Source organism: Scyliorhinus torazame, unplaced genomic scaffold, assembly GCF_047496885.1.
Source record: "Scyliorhinus torazame isolate Kashiwa2021f unplaced genomic scaffold, sScyTor2.1 scaffold_90, whole genome shotgun sequence".
Classification (NCBI taxonomy): domain Eukaryota; kingdom Metazoa; phylum Chordata; class Chondrichthyes; order Carcharhiniformes; family Scyliorhinidae; genus Scyliorhinus; species Scyliorhinus torazame.
Window position 1 is genome coordinate 270,820 of NW_027307817.1, and position 19,140 is coordinate 289,959.

Below are 19,140 nucleotides of genomic sequence, written 5' to 3' on the forward strand. Positions count from 1 at the left end.
AGAGCGAGGGACACAGAGAGCGCGAGGGGCACAGAGAGCGCGAGGGACACAGAAAGCGAGGGACACAGAGAGAGAGCGAGGGACACAGAGAGAGAGCGAGGGACACAGAGAGCGAGGGACACAGAGAGAGAGAGAGGGACACAGACAGAGCAAGGGACACAGAGAGAGTGAGGGACACAGAGAGTGAGGAACACAGAGAGCGAGGGAAATAGAGAGAGCGAGGGACACAGAGAGCGAGGGACACACAGAGAGAGTGAGGGACACAGAGAGTGAGGGACACAGAGAGAGTGGGGGACACAGAGCGAGGGACACAGACAGAGCGAGGGACACAGACAGAGCGAGGGACACAGAGAGAGCGAGGGACACACAGAAAGGGAGGGACACAGAGAGAGTGAGGGACACAGAGAGCGCGAGTGACACAGAGAGAGCGAGGACACAGAGAGCGAGGGACACAGAGCGCGAGGGACACACAGAGATAGCGAGGGACACAGAGAGTGAGGGACACACAGAGAGAGTGTGGGACACAGAGAGAGTGAATGACACAGAGAGAGAGTGTGGGACACAGAGAATGAGGGACACACAGACAGAGCCATGGACACAGAGAGAGCGAGGGGCACAGAGAGCGCGAGGGACACAGAGAGCGAGGGACACAGAGAGTGTGGAACACAGAGAGAGCGAGGGACACAGAGAGAGTGGGGGACACAGAGCGAGCAAGGGTCACAGAGAGCAAGGGACACAGAGAGTGAGGGACACTTAGAGAGTGAAGGATACAGAGAGTGAGGGACACACTGAGAGAGTGTGGGACACAGAGAGAGCGAGGGACACAGAGAGCGCGAGGGGCACAGAGAGCGCGAGGGACACAGAGAGCGAGGGACACAGAGAGAGAGCGAGGGACACAGAGAGAGAGCGAGGGACACAGAGAGCGAGGGACACACAGAGAGAGAGAGGGACACAGACAGAGCAAGGGACACAGAGAGAGTGAGGAACACAGAGAGTGAGGAACACAGAGAGCGAGGGAAATAGAGAGAGCGAGGGACACAGAGAGCGAGGGACACACAGAGAGAGTGAGGGACACAGAGAATGTGGAACACAGAGAGTGAGGGACACAGAGAGCGAGGGACACAGAGAGAGCGAGGGACACAGAGAGAGCGAGGGACACAGTGAGCGAGGGACACAGAGAGAGTGAGGGACACAGAGAGAGTGGGGGACACAGAGCGAGGGACACAGACAGAGCGAGGGACACAGACAGAGCGAGGGACACAGAGAGAGCGAGGGACACACAGAAAGGGAGGGACACAGAGCGAGTGAGGGACACAGAGAGCGCGAGTGACACAGAGAGAGCGAGGACACAGAGAGCGAGGGACACAGAGCGCGAGGGACACACAGAGATAGCGAGGGACACAGAGAGTGAGGGACACAGAGAGAGAGTGTGGGACACAGAGAGAGTGAATGACACAGTGAGAGAGTGTGGGACACAGAGAGTGAGGGACACACAGAGAGAGTGTGGGACACAGAGAGAGTGAATGACACAGAGAGAGAGTGTGGGACACAGAGAATGAGGGACACACAGACAGAGCCATGGACACAGAGAGAGCGAGGAACACAGAGAGCGAAGGACACACAGAGAGAGCGAGGGACATAGAGAGCGAGGGACACACAGAGAGAGTGTGGGACACAGAGAGAGTGAGAGACACAGAGAGAGTGAGGGACACAGAGAGCGAGGGACACAGAGAGCGAGGGACACAGAGAGTGAGGGACACAGAGAGAGTGAGGGACCCAGAGGGAGCGAGGGACCCAGAGAGAGCGAGGGACGCAGAGAGTGCGAGGGACACAGAGAGTGAGGGACACAGAGAGAGTGAGGGGCACAGAGAGTGAGGGACACAGAGAGCGAGGGACACACAGAGAGAGCGAGAGACACAGAGAGTGAGGGACACAGAGAGAGTGAGGGACACAGAGAGCGAGGGACACAGAGAGCGAGGGACACAGAAAGAGTCAGGGACACAGAGAGTGAGGGCCACAGAGAGAGTGAGGGACAGAGAGTGTGTGAGGGACACAGAGAGAGTGAGGGTCAAGAGAGTGAGGGGCACAGAGAGAGTGAGGGACACAGAGAGTGAGGAACACAGAGAGTGAGGGACACAGAGAGAGTGAGGGACACCGAGAGTGAGCGACACAGGGAAAGCGAGGGACACAGAGAGAGGGAGGGACACAGAGAGAGCGAGGGACACAGAGAGCGAGGGACACAGAGAGAGCAAGGGACACAGAGAGAGTGAGGGACACGGAGAGTGAGCGACACAGGGAGAACGAGGGACACAGAGAGAGGGAGGGACACAGAGAGAGAGAGGGACACACAGAGCGAGGGACACAGAGAGTGTGGGACACAGAGAGCGAGGGACACAGAGAGTGTGGGACACAGAGAGTGTGGGACACAGAGAGCGAGTAGCACAGAGCATGAGGGACACAAAGAGTGAGGGACACAGAGAGCGAGGGACTCAAAGGTCAAGGGACACAGAGATTGTCGGACACAGAGAGTGTGGGACACAGAGAGCGAGGGACACAGAGAGAGCGAAGGACACAGAGAGTGCGAGGGACTCAGAGAGTGAGGGGCACAGAGAGCGAGGGACACAGAGAGAGCGAGAGACACAGAGAGAGCGAGGGACACACAGAGAGCGAGGGACACAGGGAGAGCGAGGGGCAGAGAGAGAGTAAGGGACACAGAGAGCCAGGGACACAGAGAGAGCGAGGGACACACAGCGAGCGAGGGACACAGAGAGAGCGAGGGGCAGAGAGAGAGCGAGGGACACAGAGAGCGAGGGACACAGAGAGCGAGGGACACAGAGAGCGAAGGACACAGAGAGCGAAGGACACAGAGAGCACGAGTGACACAGAGAGCGCGAGGGACACAGAGAGTGCGAGCGACACAGACACCGGGAGGGACACAGAGACCGCGAGGGACAGAGAGAGAGTGGGGGACACAGAGAGAGCGAGGGTCACAGAGAGCAAGGGACACAGAGAGCGAGGGACACTTAGAGAGTGAAGGATACAGAGAGTGAGGGACACACTGAGAGAGTGTGGGACACAGAGAGCGAGTGACACAGAGAGCGCTAGGGACACAGAGAGCGCGAGGGACACAGAGAGCGAGGGACACAGAGAGTGTGGAACACAGAGAGAGTGTGGGACACAGAGAGAGCGAGGGACACAGAGAGAGCGAGGGACACAGAGAGCAAGGGACACAGAGAGAGCGAGGGACATAGAGAGCGAGGGACGCACAGAGAGAACGAGGGACACAGAGAGCGAGGAAACAGAGCGAGTGAGAGACACAGAGAGTGAGGAACACAGAGAGCGAGGGAAACAGATATAGCGAGGGACACAGTAAGCGAGGGACACACAGAGAGAGTGAGGGACACAGAGAGTGTGGAACACAGAGAGCGAGGGACACAGAGAGAGCGAGGGACACAGAGAGAGCGAGGGACACAGAGAGAGTGAGGGACACAGAGAGAGTGAGGGACAGAGAGCGAGGGACACAGACAGAGCGAGGGACACAGAGAGAGCGAGGGACACAGAGAGAGTGAGGGACACAGAGAGAGTGAGGGACCCAGAGCGAGGGACACAGACAGAGCGTGGGACACAGAGAGAGCGAGGGACACAAAGAGCGAGGGACACAGAGCACGAGGGACACAGAGAGCGAGGGACACAGAGAGTGAGGAAAACAGAGAGTGAGGGACACAGAGAGAACGAGGGACACAGACAGTGAGGCACACAGAGAGCGAGGGACCCAGAGAGCGATTAACACAGAGAACGAGGGACACAGAGAGTGAGGGACACAGTGCACGAGGGACACAGAGAGCGCGAGGGACACAGAGAGCCCGAGGGACACACAGAAAGGGAGGGACACAGACAGAGCGAGGGTCACAGACCGAGGGACACTGAGAGAGCGAGGGACACAGAGAGAGCGATGGACACAGAGAGAGCAAGGGACACAGGGAGCAAGGGACACAGAGAGAGCGAGGGACACAGAGAGAGCGAGGGACACAGCGAGAGCGAGGGACACAGCTAGAGCGAGGGACACAGAGAGAGCGAGGGACACATGGAGGAAGAGGGACACAGAGAGAGCGAGGGACACAGAGAGAGCGAGGGACACAGATAGAGCGAGGGACACATGGAGGAAGAGGGACACAGAGGGAGCGAGGGACACACAGAGAGCGAGGGACACAGAGAGTGAGGGACACAGAGAGCAAGGGACAGAGCGAGAGAGAGAGAGGGACACAGAGAGTGAGAAACAGAGAGCGCGAGGGACACAGAGAGAGTGTGGGACACAGAGAGCGAGTGACACAGAGAGCGCTAGGGACACAGAGAGCGCGAGGGACACAGAGAGCGAGGGACACAGGGAGTGTGGAACACAGAGAGAGTGTGGGACACAGAGAGAGCGAGGGACACAGAGAGAGCGAGGGACACAGAGAGCAAGGGACACAGAGAGAGCGAGGGACATAGAGAGCGAGGGACGCACAGAGAGAACGAGGGACACAGAGAGCGAGGAAAACACAGAGCGAGTGAGAGACACAGAGAGTGAGGAACACAGAGAGCGAGGGAAACAGATATAGCGAGGAACACAGTAAGCGAGGGACACAAAGAGAGAGTGAGGGACACAGAGAGTGTGGAACACAGAGAGCGAGGGACACAGAGAGAGCGAGGGACACAGAGAGAGCGAGGGACACAGAGAGAGTGAGGGACACAGAGAGAGTGAGGGACACAGAGCGAGGGACACAGACAGAGCGAGGGACACAGAGAGAGCGAGGGACACTGAGAGAGCGAGGGACACAGAGAGAGTGAGGGACACAGAGAGAGTGAGGGACACAGAGCGAGGGACACAGACAGAGCGAGGGACACAGAGAGAGCGAGGGACACAAAGAGCGAGGGACACAGAGCACGAGGGACACAGAGAGCGAGGGACACAGAGAGTGAGGAAAACAGAGAGTGAGGGACACAGAGAGAACGAGGGACACAGAGAGTGAGGCACACAGAGAGCGAGGGACCCAGAGAGCGATTAACACAGAGAACGAGGGACACAGAGAGTGAGGGACACAGTGCACGAGGGACACAGAGAGCGCGAGGGACACAGAGAGCCCGAGGGACACACAGAAAGGGAGGGACACAGACAGAGCGAGGGTCACAGACCGAGGGACACTGAGAGAGCGAGGGACACAGAGAGAGCGATGGACACCGAGAGAGCGAGGGACACAGAGAGAGCGAGGGACACAGAGAGAGCGAGGGACACAGCGAGAGCGAGGGACACAGCTAGAGCGAGGGACACAGAGAGAGCGAGGGACACATGGAGGAAGAGGGACACAGAGAGAGCGAGGGACACAGAGAGAGCGAGGGACACAGATAGAGCGAGGGACACATGGAGGAAGAGGGACACAGAGGGAGCCAGGGACACACAGAGAGCGAGGGACACAGAGAGTGAGGGACACAGAGAGCAAGGGACACAGCGAGAGAGAGGGACACAGAGAGAGTGAGGGACACAGAGAGAGTGAGGGACACAGAGCGAGGGACACAGACAGAGCGAGGGACACAGACAGAGCGAGGGACACAGAGAGAGCGAGGGACACAGAGAGAGCGAGGGACACACAGAAAGGGAGGGACACAGAGAGAGTGAGGGACACAGAGAGCGCGAGTGACACAGAGAGAGCGAGGACACAGAGAGCGAGGGACACAGAGAGCGAGGGACACACAGAGATAGCGAGGGACACAGATAGTGAGGGACACACAGAGAGAGTGTGGGACACAGAGAGCGTGAATGACAGAGAGAGAGAGTGTGGGACACAGAGAATGAGGGACACACAGACAGAGCCATGGACACAGAGAGAGCGAGGGACACAGAGAGCGAGGGACACACAGAGAGAGCGAGGGACACACAGAGAGAGTGTGGTACACAGAGAGAGTGAGAGACACAGAGAGAGTGAGGGACACAGAGAGCGAGGGACACAGAGAGCGAGGGACACAGAGAGTGAGGGACACAGAGAGAGTGAGGGACCCAGTGGGAGCGAGGGACCCAGAGAGAGCGAGGGACGCAGAGAGTGCGAGGGACACAGAGAGTGAGGGACACAGAGAGAGTGAGGGGCACAGAGAGTGAGGGACACAGAGAGCGAGGGACACACAGAGAGAGCGAGAGACACAGAGTGAGGGACACAGAGAGAGTGAGGGACACAGAGAGCGAGGGACACAGAAAGAGTAAGGGACATAGAGAGTGAGGGCCACAGAGAGAGTGAGGGACAGAGAGTGAGTGAGGGACACAGAGAGAGTGAGGGTCACAGAGAGTGAGGGGCACAGAGAGAGTGAGGGACACAGAGAGTGAGGAACACAGAGAGTGAGGGACACAGAGAGAGTGAGGGACACCGAGAGTGAGCGACACAGGGAGAGCGAGGGACACAGAGAGAGGGAGGGACACAGAGAGAGCGAGGGTCACAGAGAGCGAGGGACACAGAGAGAGCAAGGGACACAGAGAGAGTGAGGGACACGGAGAGTGAGCGACACAGGGAGAACGAGGGACACAGAGAGAGGGAGGGACACAGAGAGAGGGAGGGACACAGAGAGAGCGAGGGACACACAGAGCGAGGGACACAGAGAGTGTGGGACACAGAGAGCGAGGGACACAGAGAGTGTGGGACACAGAGAGTGTGGGACACAGAGAGCGAGTAGCACAGAGCATGAGGGACACAAAGAGTGAGGGACACAGAGAGCGAGGGACACAAACGTCAAGGGACACAGAGAGTGTCGGACACAGAGAGTGTCGGACACAGAGAGCGAGGGACACAGAGAGAGCGAAGGACACAGAGAGTGCGAGGGACTCAGAGAGTGAGGGGCACAGAGAGCGAGGGGCACAGAGAGAGCGAGAGACACAGAGAGAGCGAGGGACACACAGAGAGCGAGGGACACAGGGAGAGCGAGGGGCAGAGAGAGAGTAAGGGACACAGAGAGCCAGGGACACAGAGAGAGCGAGGGACACACAGCGAGCGAGGGACACAGAGAGAGCGAGGGGCAGAGAGAGAGCGAGGGACACAGAGAGCGAGGGACACAGAGAGCGAGGGACACAGAGAGCGAAGGACACAGAGAGCGAAGGACACAGAGAGCACGAGTGACACAGAGAGCGCGAGGGACACAGAGAGTGCGAGCGACACAGACACCGGGAGGGACACAGAGACCGCGAGGGACAGAGAGAGAGTGGGGGACACAGAGAGAGCGAGGGTCACAGAGAGCAAGGGACACAGAGAGCGAGGGACACTTAGAGAGTGAAGGATACAGAGAGTGAGGGACACACTGAGAGAGTGTGGGACACAGAGAGCGAGTGACACAGAGAGCGCTAGGGACACAGAGAGCGCGAGGGACACAGAGAGCGAGGGACACAGAGAGTGTGGAACACAGAGAGAGTGTGGGACACAGAGAGAGCGAGGGACACAGAGAGAGCGAGGGTCACAGAGAGCAAGGGACACAGAGAGAGCGAGGGACATAGAGAGCGAGGGACGCACAGAGAGAACGAGGGACACAGAGAGCGAGGAAAACACAGAGCGAGTGAGAGACACAGAGAGTGAGGAACACAGAGAGCGAGGGAAACAGATATAGCGAGGAACACAGTAAGCGAGGGACACACAGAGAGAGTGAGGGACACAGAGAGTGTGGAACACAGAGAGCGAGGGACACAGAGAGAGCGAGGGACACAGAGAGAGCGAGGGACACAGAGAGAGTGAGGGACACAGAGAGAGTGAGGGACACAGAGCGAGGGACACAGACAGAGCGAGGGACACAGAGAGAGCGAGGGACACAGAGAGAGCGAGGGACACAGAGAGAGTGAGGGACACAGAGAGAGTGAGGGACACAGAGCGAGGGACACAGACAGAGCGAGGGACACAGAGAGAGCGAGGGACACAAAGAGCGAGGGACACAGAGCACGAGGGACACAGAGAGCGAGGGACACAGAGAGTGAGGAAAACAGAGAGTGAGGGACACAGAGAGAACGAGGGACACAGAGAGTGAGGCACACAGAGAGCGAGGGACCCAGAGAGCGATTAACACAGAGAACGAGGGACACAGAGAGTGAGGGACACAGAGAGTGAGGGACACAGTGCACGAGGGACACAGAGAGCGCGAGGGACACAGAGAGCCCGAGGGACACACAGAAAGTGAGGGACACAGAGAGAGTGTGGGACACAGAGAGAGCGAGGGACACAGAGAGATCGAGGGACACAGAGAGCGAGGGACACAGAGAGCGAGGGACACACAGAGAGAGCAAGGGACACAGACAGAGCCAGGGACACAGAGAGAGCAAGGGACATAGAGAGCGAGGGACACACAGAGAGAGCGAGGAACACAGAGAGTGAGGAACACAGAGAGCGAGGGAAACAGAGAGAGCGAGGGTCACAGAGAGAGCGAGGGACACAGAGAGTGAGGGACACAGAGAGAGTGAGGGACACAGACCGAGGGACACAGACAGAGCGAGGGGCACAGAGAGAGCGAGGGACGCAGAGAGAGCGAGGGACACAGAGAGTGAGGGACACAGAGAGCAAGGGACACAGCGAGAGAGAGAGAGGGACACAACGAGAGAGAGGGGGACAGGGAGAGAGCAAGGGACACAGAGAGCAAGGGACACAGAGAGCAAGGGACACAGCGAGAGAGAGAGGGACACAACGAGAGAGAGGGGGACACAGCGAGAGGGACGGGTACACGGCGAGAGAGTGAGGGACACAGCGAGAGAGAGAGGGACACAGCGAGTGAGAGAGGACCGCAGCGAGAGAGAGAGGGGCACAGCGAGAGAGAGAGGAGCACACCGAGTGAGGGAGGGACACAGCGAGAGAGAGTGGGACAGCACGGTAGCCTTGTGGATAGCACAATTGTTTCACAGCTCCAGGGTCCCAGGTTCGATTCCGGCTTGGGTCACTCTCTGTGCGGAGTCTGCACATCCTCCCCGTGTCTGCGTGGGTTTCCTCCGGGTGCTCTGGTTTCCTCCCACAGTCCAAAGATGTGCAGGTTAGGTGGATTGGCCATGATAAATAGCCCTTAGTGTCCAGAATTGCCCTTAGCGTTGTGGGGTTACTGGGTTATGGGGATAGGGTGGCGGTGTTGACCTTGGGTGGCGTGCTCTTTCCAAGAGCTGGTGCAGACTCGATGGGCCGAATGGCCACCTTCTGCACTGTAAATTCTATGATAATCTATGACACAGCGAAAGAGAGAGAGGGACACAGCGAGAGAGCGGGGAACACAGCGAGAGAGAGAGGGACACAGCGAGTGAGCGAGGAACACAGCGAGAGAGAGAGAGGGGGACACAGTGAGAGGGACGGGTACACAGCGAGAGAGAGAGGGACACAGCGAGAGAGCGAGGAACACAGCGAGAGAGAGGGGGACACAGCGAGAGAGAGAGGGAAGCAGCGAGAGAGAGTGAGGGACGCAGCGAGAGAGAGAGGGGGACACATCGAGAGGGACGGGTACACAGCGAGAGAGAGAAGGACACAGCGAGAGAGCGAGGAACACAGCGAGAGAGACAGAGAGACGGGGACACATAGAGGGAGAGGGACACAGAGAGAGTGAGACAGATAGAAAGAGATACGCAGTGAAAGAGAGGGATAGAGTGAGATAGAAGGACACAGACAGCGAGAGAGAGGGACACAGAGGGAGAGAGGGATACAGAGAGGGACAGTGAGAGGTGGGCACACAGACAGAGTAAGGGACACACACACAGAAAGAGGTACACAGCGGGTCAGGATCTGAGGTTTCGGAGGCGTGAGTGGGTCAGGGATTGAGAGTTAGGGGACATGAGGGTGTGAGGGTGCCAGGACGTGAGGCAGTCAGAACATTGGGGTTATTAAACTGACCGTTTTCATTGAATCCAAATTGTTTCATTACAAATTCTAATCTCAGGAATTGACATCAGAGGATTTCAGTGAAAAATCCCATTGATCCTCACTGTCTAATAAAATTATGTTGTTGCCGATGACCGTGTACTGATTCAGGAATAAACTTTTCATCTCACAGTGAGAAAAAGTCAAATTGAATCCAGATTTATAGAGCAGCTCATTGAAGAAATCTGTCTGTGAACAACATGTAAAATATGAAGTGAAACTTTGCAATGAGCTTTGTTTTTGTGGCCAGGAATCTTCTCTCCAAATGTAGGCAGAAATGAAGTTGTGTTTAACTCACATTCTGTGATTTCTTGCTGCTTTTTACTCATTCTATGGAGAGCCTTCCTAAGGCGACAGACGAATAGTCATTCCAAACATGTCAGAAATTCAGAGGTAAACAAATGTTAAACCAAAGACAGAAATAATGACAGGACAGAATCTGTTGCTAACTGCTGAATTAACATAACCATAGACAGGACAAGTGTCTTCCTTAGCAGACACAGGAACCACACCGAGGGGGGCATTCCTCACAGAAAGTCGGGGGTGGGGTCTGCACACAGGTCACTGAGGAGATCTCAGTCCAAACTGTTTCTAATCATTTCCCAATACTATTTTAAATTACGATTCAATCCTATTGGAGGGGAGTGAGTGAGAGATATGGCAGATGCAGTACAACGTGGATAAATGTGAGGTTATCCACTTGGGTAGAGAAAATAAGAACGTCCCTGTCTAATAATTACATTTAATCCAATTTTTTCTGTCCTGCTCAGTGAACAACACTGGTGTGGGGAAGGCCAAGGGTTAGCTGAAGTCACATTCTGTGTGTGTGGGGCTGAGCAGCAAGGAGATCAGTATCTCTTGGCCTGCATTTACATGTCAATAGAGAGCTGTGGTCTGAGACAGACATTCCACACATGGCAGAGACTAGGGGTGGAGTCTGCTCACAGCTCACTGAGGATATATCTGTGTCTGAGGGACTTCAGTTCACAAACCAAAAACTCACTACACTCAAAACATTACCCCTCTGCTTCAGTGTGTGTGTGTGTGTGTGTCGCTGGGTGTGTCAATCTGCCTGTTTTTGGCTGTTGACATGTTACTGATTGACTCGAGATTGGAGATGTTGAACTCCTGTTGTGCTGTTTTGAATATTTTATTAAAATGTCCCTGTTATTGCCTTTATAATCAATGTTATCTCCTTTTTTTCTCCAGAGGCGTTTTTATTTGGAGAACTGGAAGGAAGTCGGGAATCCAGTGAGGAGGACGAGGGAGGGTGAATTCTTCCCGAGGGAGCGCTGGCTGAGGCCTGTTCCGCAGGCTTCACCCGGGTTATTACCCTGACTGAGGTTTAATTTTAATATTGGAGGGATCAAAAAGAGTGAATGAGGGAGGGAGACAGAAATATGTATAAGAGGGATAGAGAGACAGCGAGAAACACAAGAGAAGGGGATTTTCACAGTAACTTCATTGCAGTATTAATGTCAGCCTAATTGTGACAATAAAAAGATTTTGAGTATTAATTGTCTCTCAATCTTTTTTAACCTCTGGTTGAAAGCTGTGACTTATTTGTATTCGGATGTTGCTGAGGGGTTGTAAAACTGAAAAGGGGACCCTGGGCTCTCGCTGTATGAAATAGTTTCAATCTTTTCCTGTGGTTTAGTTGATTTTCTCCCTCTTTTTCCCAGGAATTTGAATTTTGAAAGACTGCAATGTGAGCAGGAATCTTTGGGTAAGGGTATTTCTCCCGAGCATGGATGGATGGACTGAGGCCTACTCCACAGGCCGCACTCACGTGAGTTGTCTCTTTATTGCAGCCCCGGCCTTGCACTTAGACACAAACACATTAAACCTTATGTGGGCGGCAAAGAGTAAAATACAAATCTGGAATATGAAGCTGTCTAATTTTGTTCCAAAATAACAGGGGTTATATTAATTCTGAGCGTCCCAGGGGTGGGGGTATGGGGTGCGGTGTGTGTGTGGGGTGGGGGGTGGGGGGCATTTCACTGTTTCAGCCACTCTCTGTAATCTGGTAGAGAGAGAGAGAGAAATCTCAGATCAGAAACTCTGAACTCAATTTTGAAAGTGGTCATCATTTGTTGGGCTCTCCCTGTGCCCAGGTTGCCGGCATAATTCACAAAATTAACGATAGTGGGGTCACTTTTAAATGAACCCATTGACTGTAAAGTAATCTCGATTGCCCGGAATTAAAGTCCCTTGACTTGAAGCGGGTCTAATTCTGGAATGAAGCCTGTATTTTAGGCCGAGGCACAAGTATGAGAGTGAAATTAAATTCGCAGGAGGTCATTTGAATTCAGTTTGCTGTGGTTGTGAATGTTGGATTCCTGTGTGTGACCCTGTCTCTCTCTCTCTTTCTCCTTCCCAACTATTAGGATGATAGAAAGAGAGAGAGAGAGAAGTACAGAAAGAGTGTGGGGCTGGGGGGTAATAGAGATTAGAGAGAGGGAGAGGAGAAAGACAGAGATGGTGGAGGGAGAGGGAGGTCGTGAAAAAGAGAGGCTTTCTCTCCCTTTCTGTCTTCCTTCCATTCTTGCCCCTCTCTCTCTCTCTCTCTGTCTCCCCAGCTTTCTGCCACTATCTGTCCATTTCTCTCCAGCTTTTTAGTGTCTCTTTAAACCTTTAATCTAAGAAAACCACCCCACAAACTGCAATGGGGAGTCTCATCACATCTTTCTGGGGATATCCTGATTAGAGAAACAAATAGAACTAAATGCTGGAAGGCTGATGAGGGATAACGAGGGAGACAGAAATATGAATGAGAGGGATAGTGGGACCGAATGAGATAGCGAGAGAGAGAGAAAGAGAAAGACAAGGGAAGTGGGAACTGTCTCTCAATCTTTTTTATTCTGTGGTTTATAACTGAGATTAGTGTAGGTGGATGTTGCTGAGAGTTTGTGTGACTGAGAGGGGGAATCTTGGCCTCTTGCTGTGCTACAAGTGTAAACATTTTCCTGCGTTTTAGTTAATTTTCTCCCTCTTTTTCCCAGGAATTTGAACTTTGAAGACTGCAATGCGACCAGGAATCTTTGGACAAAGGCTATTCTCCAGAGGACAAGTGGATGGACTGAGGCCTACTCCACAGGCCGCACTCACGTGAGTTGTCTCTTTATTGCCGCACCGGCCTTGCACTTCGACACAAACACATTAACCCTTTGGTGGGCGGCAAAGAGTAAAATACAAATCTGGAATATAAAGCTGTCTAATTTTGTTCCAAAATAACAGGGGTTATGTTAATTCTGAGCATCCCGGGTATGTGTGGTGGGGGGGGGGGGGATTTCACTGTCTCAGCCACTCTCTGCAACCTGGTAGCAAATGTCAACGACACTCAACACTGCCGACTGCACCTTCTGGGATCTTTCTGTGTGCCAATGGATTTTGTTTCAAAAAGGTTTTTCTTCGTTTTAAGAGGCAGTTTAACTCTTTCAGAAACTGAAGGGACTTCTCCAGGGATGTTCCAATCCACACATGACACGGCGGGGGTGGGGTGGGGGGGGGTGGTGTTAGGTGCAGTGGGGAATGGGGCTCCCAGCAGGAGTGAGGAGGGGGGGGGGGGGGGGGGAGAAGGACAGTGTCCCATCTGGTTAGGTCCAGATTGCTGCTGCTGTGGGATCTTGCTGTTCACTCACAGGCCTGTGGCCTTTGCCCGCGCAGCAACAGTGACCACAACTCTGAAAATAAAATAGCTCTCTTCCTGTGTTTGAGTGGGTTTCGCCCCCACAACCCAAAGATTTGCAGGGTAGGTGGATTGGCCACGTGAAATTGTCCCTTAATTGGAAAAAATGAATTAGGTACTCTAAATTTATAAAAATAAATAAATAAATATAGAGTACCTACTTTTTTTTTAATGAAATAGCTCACGGACTGCAAAGTGGGTTCGAAGGTCTCGAATTTTAAAGTCTTAAACTTGAGTGCTTGGGAACGAGAGAGTTAATGAACCCTTTCTGCGTGCACTGACGGGATATTCAGCCATGATCTCATCGCTGCTGAGAGAGAAATCCACCATCAGAAACTCGGAACTCAATTTGGAAAGTGTCACCATTTTTGGGGTCTCCCCGTGCACAAGTTGCCTGCAGAATTCCTGAAATGAACCAACAGTGGGGTCACTTTAATACTGAATCCATCGACTGTAAAGTAATCTGGAATTATAGTCCCTTACACTTGAAGGGGGTGTAATTCTGGAATAAAGCCTGTGTTTTAGGCCGAGACTTAAATGTGAGGGTGAAATGAAATTGGCAGGGGGCCATTTGAATTCAGTTTGCTGTGGTAGTGATTGTTGGATTCCTGTGTGTGATCCTCTCTCTCTCTCTCCTTCCCAACTACTGGGATGAGAGAGAGAGAGAGAGAGAGAGTGGGGTCGTGGGAGGGGGGGGGGGGGGGGGGGGTAGGAGGGAGATGTGAGAGAGAGAGGTTGGAGGGAGAGGGAGGTAGTGAAAAAGAGAGGCTTTCTCTCCCTTTCTGCCTTCTTTCCATTCTTGCCTCTCTCTCTCTCTCTCTGTCTCTCCAGCATTCTGCCGCTATCTGTCCATCTCTCCAGCTTTTTAGTGTCTCTTTAAACCTTCAATCAATGAAACCTTCCCACAAACTGCAATGGGGAGTCTCATCACATCTTTCTGGGGATACCCTGATTTGGGAAATAAATGGAAATAAATGCTGGGAGGGTGATTGTAAAAAGTCTCCGGACGGACCAGGCAGCTGGTTTCCCAGTTTAAAGAGGGAAGTGTAACTTTCTGGGGACAGTGGATGTGGCTCCAGACTCCCAATACCCGTGGTATTCAGGGGTGGGGGTATTTTGGGGGCGGGGGGGGGAAGAGATGGAGGAAAGAATATAGCAGGCAAGGGAAGGAATATGTCTCTCCCCCATCCCCCCGCTCACCTGCCTGTCCCACCCTGTCAGGATCACATCGCTGGTTGTGGGATCCTGCTGTGCATCAGTGGCCTGCAGCCTTTCCTGAAATGTCAACTTAGTGACCACGCACAATTTAATATTAAACTGGCTCACTGAGTGTGCAGCAGTCGGGAATGGGTCTGAAATGAATAGGCCGCAGCCTGGGTACAGGTTTGTCAATGGTGGTGTTTGTGTTTTAGACAGGGCGGTGGGATAGGAAGGATTTCTGAGGGGGGTTTGGGGTTAAATGTCCCTGCCTCAGTCACCCCAGCTTTCTGTCTCTCTCTCTCCTACTTTCCAGCCATTTCTTTCTACATTTCATCTTGGACTAAATGTTACAGAGAACCCCAATGTGATTTGTCGAGAGAGTGGAGGGAGAAAGAGAGTGAAAAAGAGAGGGCAGGGAGAGAAAGAGAGAGAGAGTGGAGGTAAAGAGATATAGTGAAAAGGGGAGGGGGACAGAGAAAGACAGAGGGTGGAGGGAGAGAGAGTGAAAAAGAGGGGGAGGGAGAAAGACAGAGAGAGGGCGGTGGGAGAGAGGGAGTGAAAAAGAGGAGGAGAGAGAAAGAGAGAGAGAGTGGAGGGAGAAAGATATAGTGACAAGGGGAGGGGGACAGAGAAAGACAGGGTTGAGGGAGAGAGAATGAAAAAGAGAGGGGAGGACAGAGAAAGACAGGGTGGAGGGAGAGGGAGTGAAAAAGAGGGAGAGAGAACGACAAGAGGGTGGAAGGAGATAAAGTGAAAAGGGGAGGGGGACAGAGAAAGTTAGAGGGTGGAGGGAGAGAGTGAAAAAAGGGGAGAGAGAAAGAGAGAGAGGGCGGTGGGAGCGAGGAGTGAAAAAGAGAGGGGGTGAGAGAAAAGGGAGGGCCAGGGGAAACGGGGGGAGAGATGTGGGGTGGGGTGAGGGGGTGATCAGGCACAGGGTCTGGGGGTGGGGGTTCTGCTGTGCACAGTCACGGCCCAGTCACATTACCTTTTAGAAAGTGCGATTTTACACAATCCTGAGACAGTCGATTTGAAAATGTCCTGAGACAGCCCTGTCCTGTCCTGAGACAGTCGATTTGAAAATGTCCTGAGACAGCCCTGTCCTGTCCTGAGACAGTCGATTTGAAAATGTCCTGAGACAGCCCTGTCCTGTCCTGAGACAGTCGATTTGAAAATGTCCTGAGAGCCCTGTCCTGTCCTGAGACAGTCGATTTGAAAATGTCCTAAAATGTCCTGAGACAGCCCTGTCCTGTCCTGAGACAGTCGATTTGAAAATGTCCTGAGACAGCCCTGTCCTGTCCTGAGACAGTCGATTTGAAAATGTCCTGAGACAGCCCTGTCCTGTCCTGAGACAGTCGATTTGAAAATGTCCTGAGACAGCCCTGTCCTGTCCTGAGGCCAGTCGATTTGAAAATGCCTCCAGAGGGAAAGAAGACCTGAGAGAGAAAGAGAGGGAGCGTGGGAGAAATTGCCTGTCTCACTCTTCCCCACCACATCCCCCTCCCCTCACCGAGCCTCTCTCTCCAGCTATTTCCCTCTATATTTCCTCTTCCAATAAAATGATAAAAACACCAACGTGATCTGTCGTTATTTGAATGGGGAGGCTAGTGGGGGTGGCGAATGTGTGTGGGGGTGTGGGGTGTGTGCGGAGGGGGGCGGTTGAGTGGGAGGTTAAGAGAGACGCAGGATACGGACTGGGCTCCTGTCTCCATCATGTTTATTATTTATGGGATCCTGCTGTGCACACTGCAACATGTAAACATGAACGTATCGACTTTCATAATGTTGCCGAGGTGCTGGGATTGAATTTATAAATGTGAGGCTGTGTAAGGGATATCTCCTGTGCTGAAGACGGACTGATTAGTGAAGTGTTGGTGATGGGGGGAGGGGGGTTGTGTGGGTGTGGGAGGGGGTTAATTCAGCTCACCGAGTTCTCCAATGTCTCCAGGCTCCCCCCCCCTCTGCCCCACTATCAGTTTTAAAGAGGGGCTTCCATTTAATCAGACAATTTCCCAATCGCGCAGTGCCCGTGTTGTACTGTGATTAATGTCACGGTTCCTTGTGAAAGCCCAGGGGACCGTTTGAATCGACTTTTACTGACTTTCTGCTTGTCACATTCTCAGTCTCTCTCTCTCAGCCCCTCTCCTTCTCAGCCCCTCTCCCTCTCAGCCCCTCTCCCTCTCAGCCCCTCTCCCTCTCAGCCCCTCTCCCTCTCAGCCCCTCTCCCTCTCAGCCTCTCTCCCTCTCAGCCCCTCTCCCTCTCAGCCCCTCTCCCTCTCAGCCTCTCTCCCTCTCAGTCTCTCTCCCTCTCAGCCCCTCTCCCTCTCAGCCCCTCTCCCTCTCAGCCTCTCTCCCTCTCAGCCCCTCTCCCTCTCAGCCCCTCTCCCTCTCAGCCTCTCTCCCTCTCAGTCTCTCTCCCTCTCAGTCTCTCTCCCTCTCAGTCTCTCTCCCTCTCAGCCCCTCTCCCTCTCAGCCCCTCTCCCTCTCAGCCCCTCTCCCTCTCAGCCCCTCACCCTCTCAGCCTCTCTCCCTCTCAGCCTCTCTCCCTCTCAGCCCCTCTCCCTCTCAGTCTCTCTCCCTCTCAGCCCCTCTCCCTCTCAGTCCCTCTCCCTCTCAGCCCCTCTCCCTCTCAGCCTCTCTCCCTCTCAGCCCCTCTCCCTCTCAGCCCCTCTCCCTCTCAGTCCCTCTCCCTCTCAGCCCCTCTCCCTCTCAGCCTCTCTCCCGCTCAGCCTCTCTCCCTCTCAGCCTCTCTCCCTCTCAGCCCCTCTCCCTCTCAGCCCCTCTCCCTCTCAGCCCCTCTCCCTCTCAGCCCCTCACCCTCTCAGTCCCTCTCCCTCTCAGCCCCTCTCCCTCTCAGTCTCTCTCCCTCTCAGCCTCGCTCCCTCTCAGCCCCTCTCCCTCTCAGTCTCTCTCCCTCTCAGCCTCTCTCCCTCTCAGCCCCTCTCCCTCTCAGCCCCTCTCCCTCTCAGCCTCTCTCCCTCTCAGTCTCTCTCCCTCTCAGCCCCTCTCCCTCTCAGCCCCTCTCTCTCTCTCAGCCCCTCTCCCTCTCAGCCCCTCTCCCTCTCAGCCCCTCTCCCTCTCAGCCCCTCTCCCTCTCAGCCCCTCTCCCTCTCAGCCTCTCTCCCTCTCAGCCCCTCTCCCTCTCAGCCCCTCTCCCTCTCAGCCCCTCTCCCTCTCAGTCTCTCTCCCTCTCAGTCCCTCTCCCTCTCAGCCTCTCTCCCTCTCAGTCTCTCTCCCTCTCAGCCCCTCTCCCTCTCAGCCCCTCTCCCTCTCAGCCTCTCTCCCTCTCAGTCTCTCTCCCTCTCAGTCTCTCCCTCTCAGCCTCTCTCCCTCTCAGTCTCTCTCCCTCTCAGCCCGTCTCCCTCTCAGCCCCTCTCCCTCTCAGCCTCTCCCTCTCAGCCTCTCTCCCTCTCAGCCTCTCTCCCTCTCAGCCTCTCTCCCTCTCAGTCTCTCTCCCTCTCAGCCCCTCTCCCTCTCAGCCCCTCTCCCTCTCAGCCTCTCTCCCTCTCAGCCTCTCCCTCTCAGCCTCTCTCCCTCTCAGTCTCTCTCCCTCTCAGCCTCTCTCCCTCTCAGTCTCTCTCCCTCTCAGTCTCTCTCCCTCTCAGCCCCTCTCCCTCTCAGCCTCTCCCTCTCAGCCTCTCTCCCTCTCAGTCCCTCTCCCTCTCAGCCCCTCTCCCTCTCAGTCTCTCTCCCTCTCAGCCTCTCTCCCTCTCAGCCCCTCTCCCTCTCAGTCTCTCTCCCTCTCAGTCTCTCTCCCTCTCAGCCCCTCTCCCTCTCAGCCCCTCTCCCTCTCAGCCCCTCTCCCTCTCAGCCCCTCTCCCTCTCAGTCCCTCTCCCTCTCAGCCTCTCTCTCCCTCTCAGCCTCTCTCCCTCTCAGCCCCTCTCCCTCTCAGTCTCTCTCCCTCTCAGTCTCTCTCCCTCTCAGCCCCTCTCCCTCTCAGCCCGTCTCCCTCTCAGCCCCTCTCCCTCTCAGCCTCTCCCTCTCAGCCTCTCTCCCTCTCAGCCCCTCTCCCTCTCAGTCTCTCTCCCTCTCAGTCTCTCTCCCTCTCAGCCCCTCTCCCTCTCAGCCCCTCTCCCTCTCAGCCCCTCTCCCTCTCAGCCCCTCTCCCTCTCAGTCTCTCTCCCTCTCAGTCTCTCTCCCTCTCAGCCTCTCTCCCTCTCAGCCCCTCTCCCTCTCAGTCTCTCTCCCTCTCAGTCTCTCTCCCTCACAGTCCCTCTCCCTCTCAGCCCCTCTCCCTCTCAGCCCCTCTCCCTCTCAGCCCCTCGCCCTCTCAGCCCCTCTCCCTCTCAGCCCCTCTCCCACTCAGTCCCTCTCCCTCTCAGCCCCTCTCCCTCTCAGCCTCTCTCCCTCTCAGCCCCTCTCCCTCT

General features: G+C 54.8%; 1 long non-coding RNA gene across 6 annotated transcripts in view; it reads left to right on the forward strand.

The window, feature by feature from the left end:
* Positions 1–19,140, forward strand: part of LOC140405578 (uncharacterized) — a 246,236-nt gene that overhangs the window by 177,209 nt on the left and 49,887 nt on the right. The window contains exons 1-4 of one of the 6 annotated variants that reach the window (XR_011938668.1): positions 10,450–10,573; positions 11,097–11,230; positions 11,570–11,676; positions 12,890–12,995. This is a non-coding gene — a long non-coding RNA (uncharacterized lncRNA). The other 5 variants (XR_011938666.1, XR_011938669.1, XR_011938667.1 and 2 more) reach the window with 5 other exon arrangements.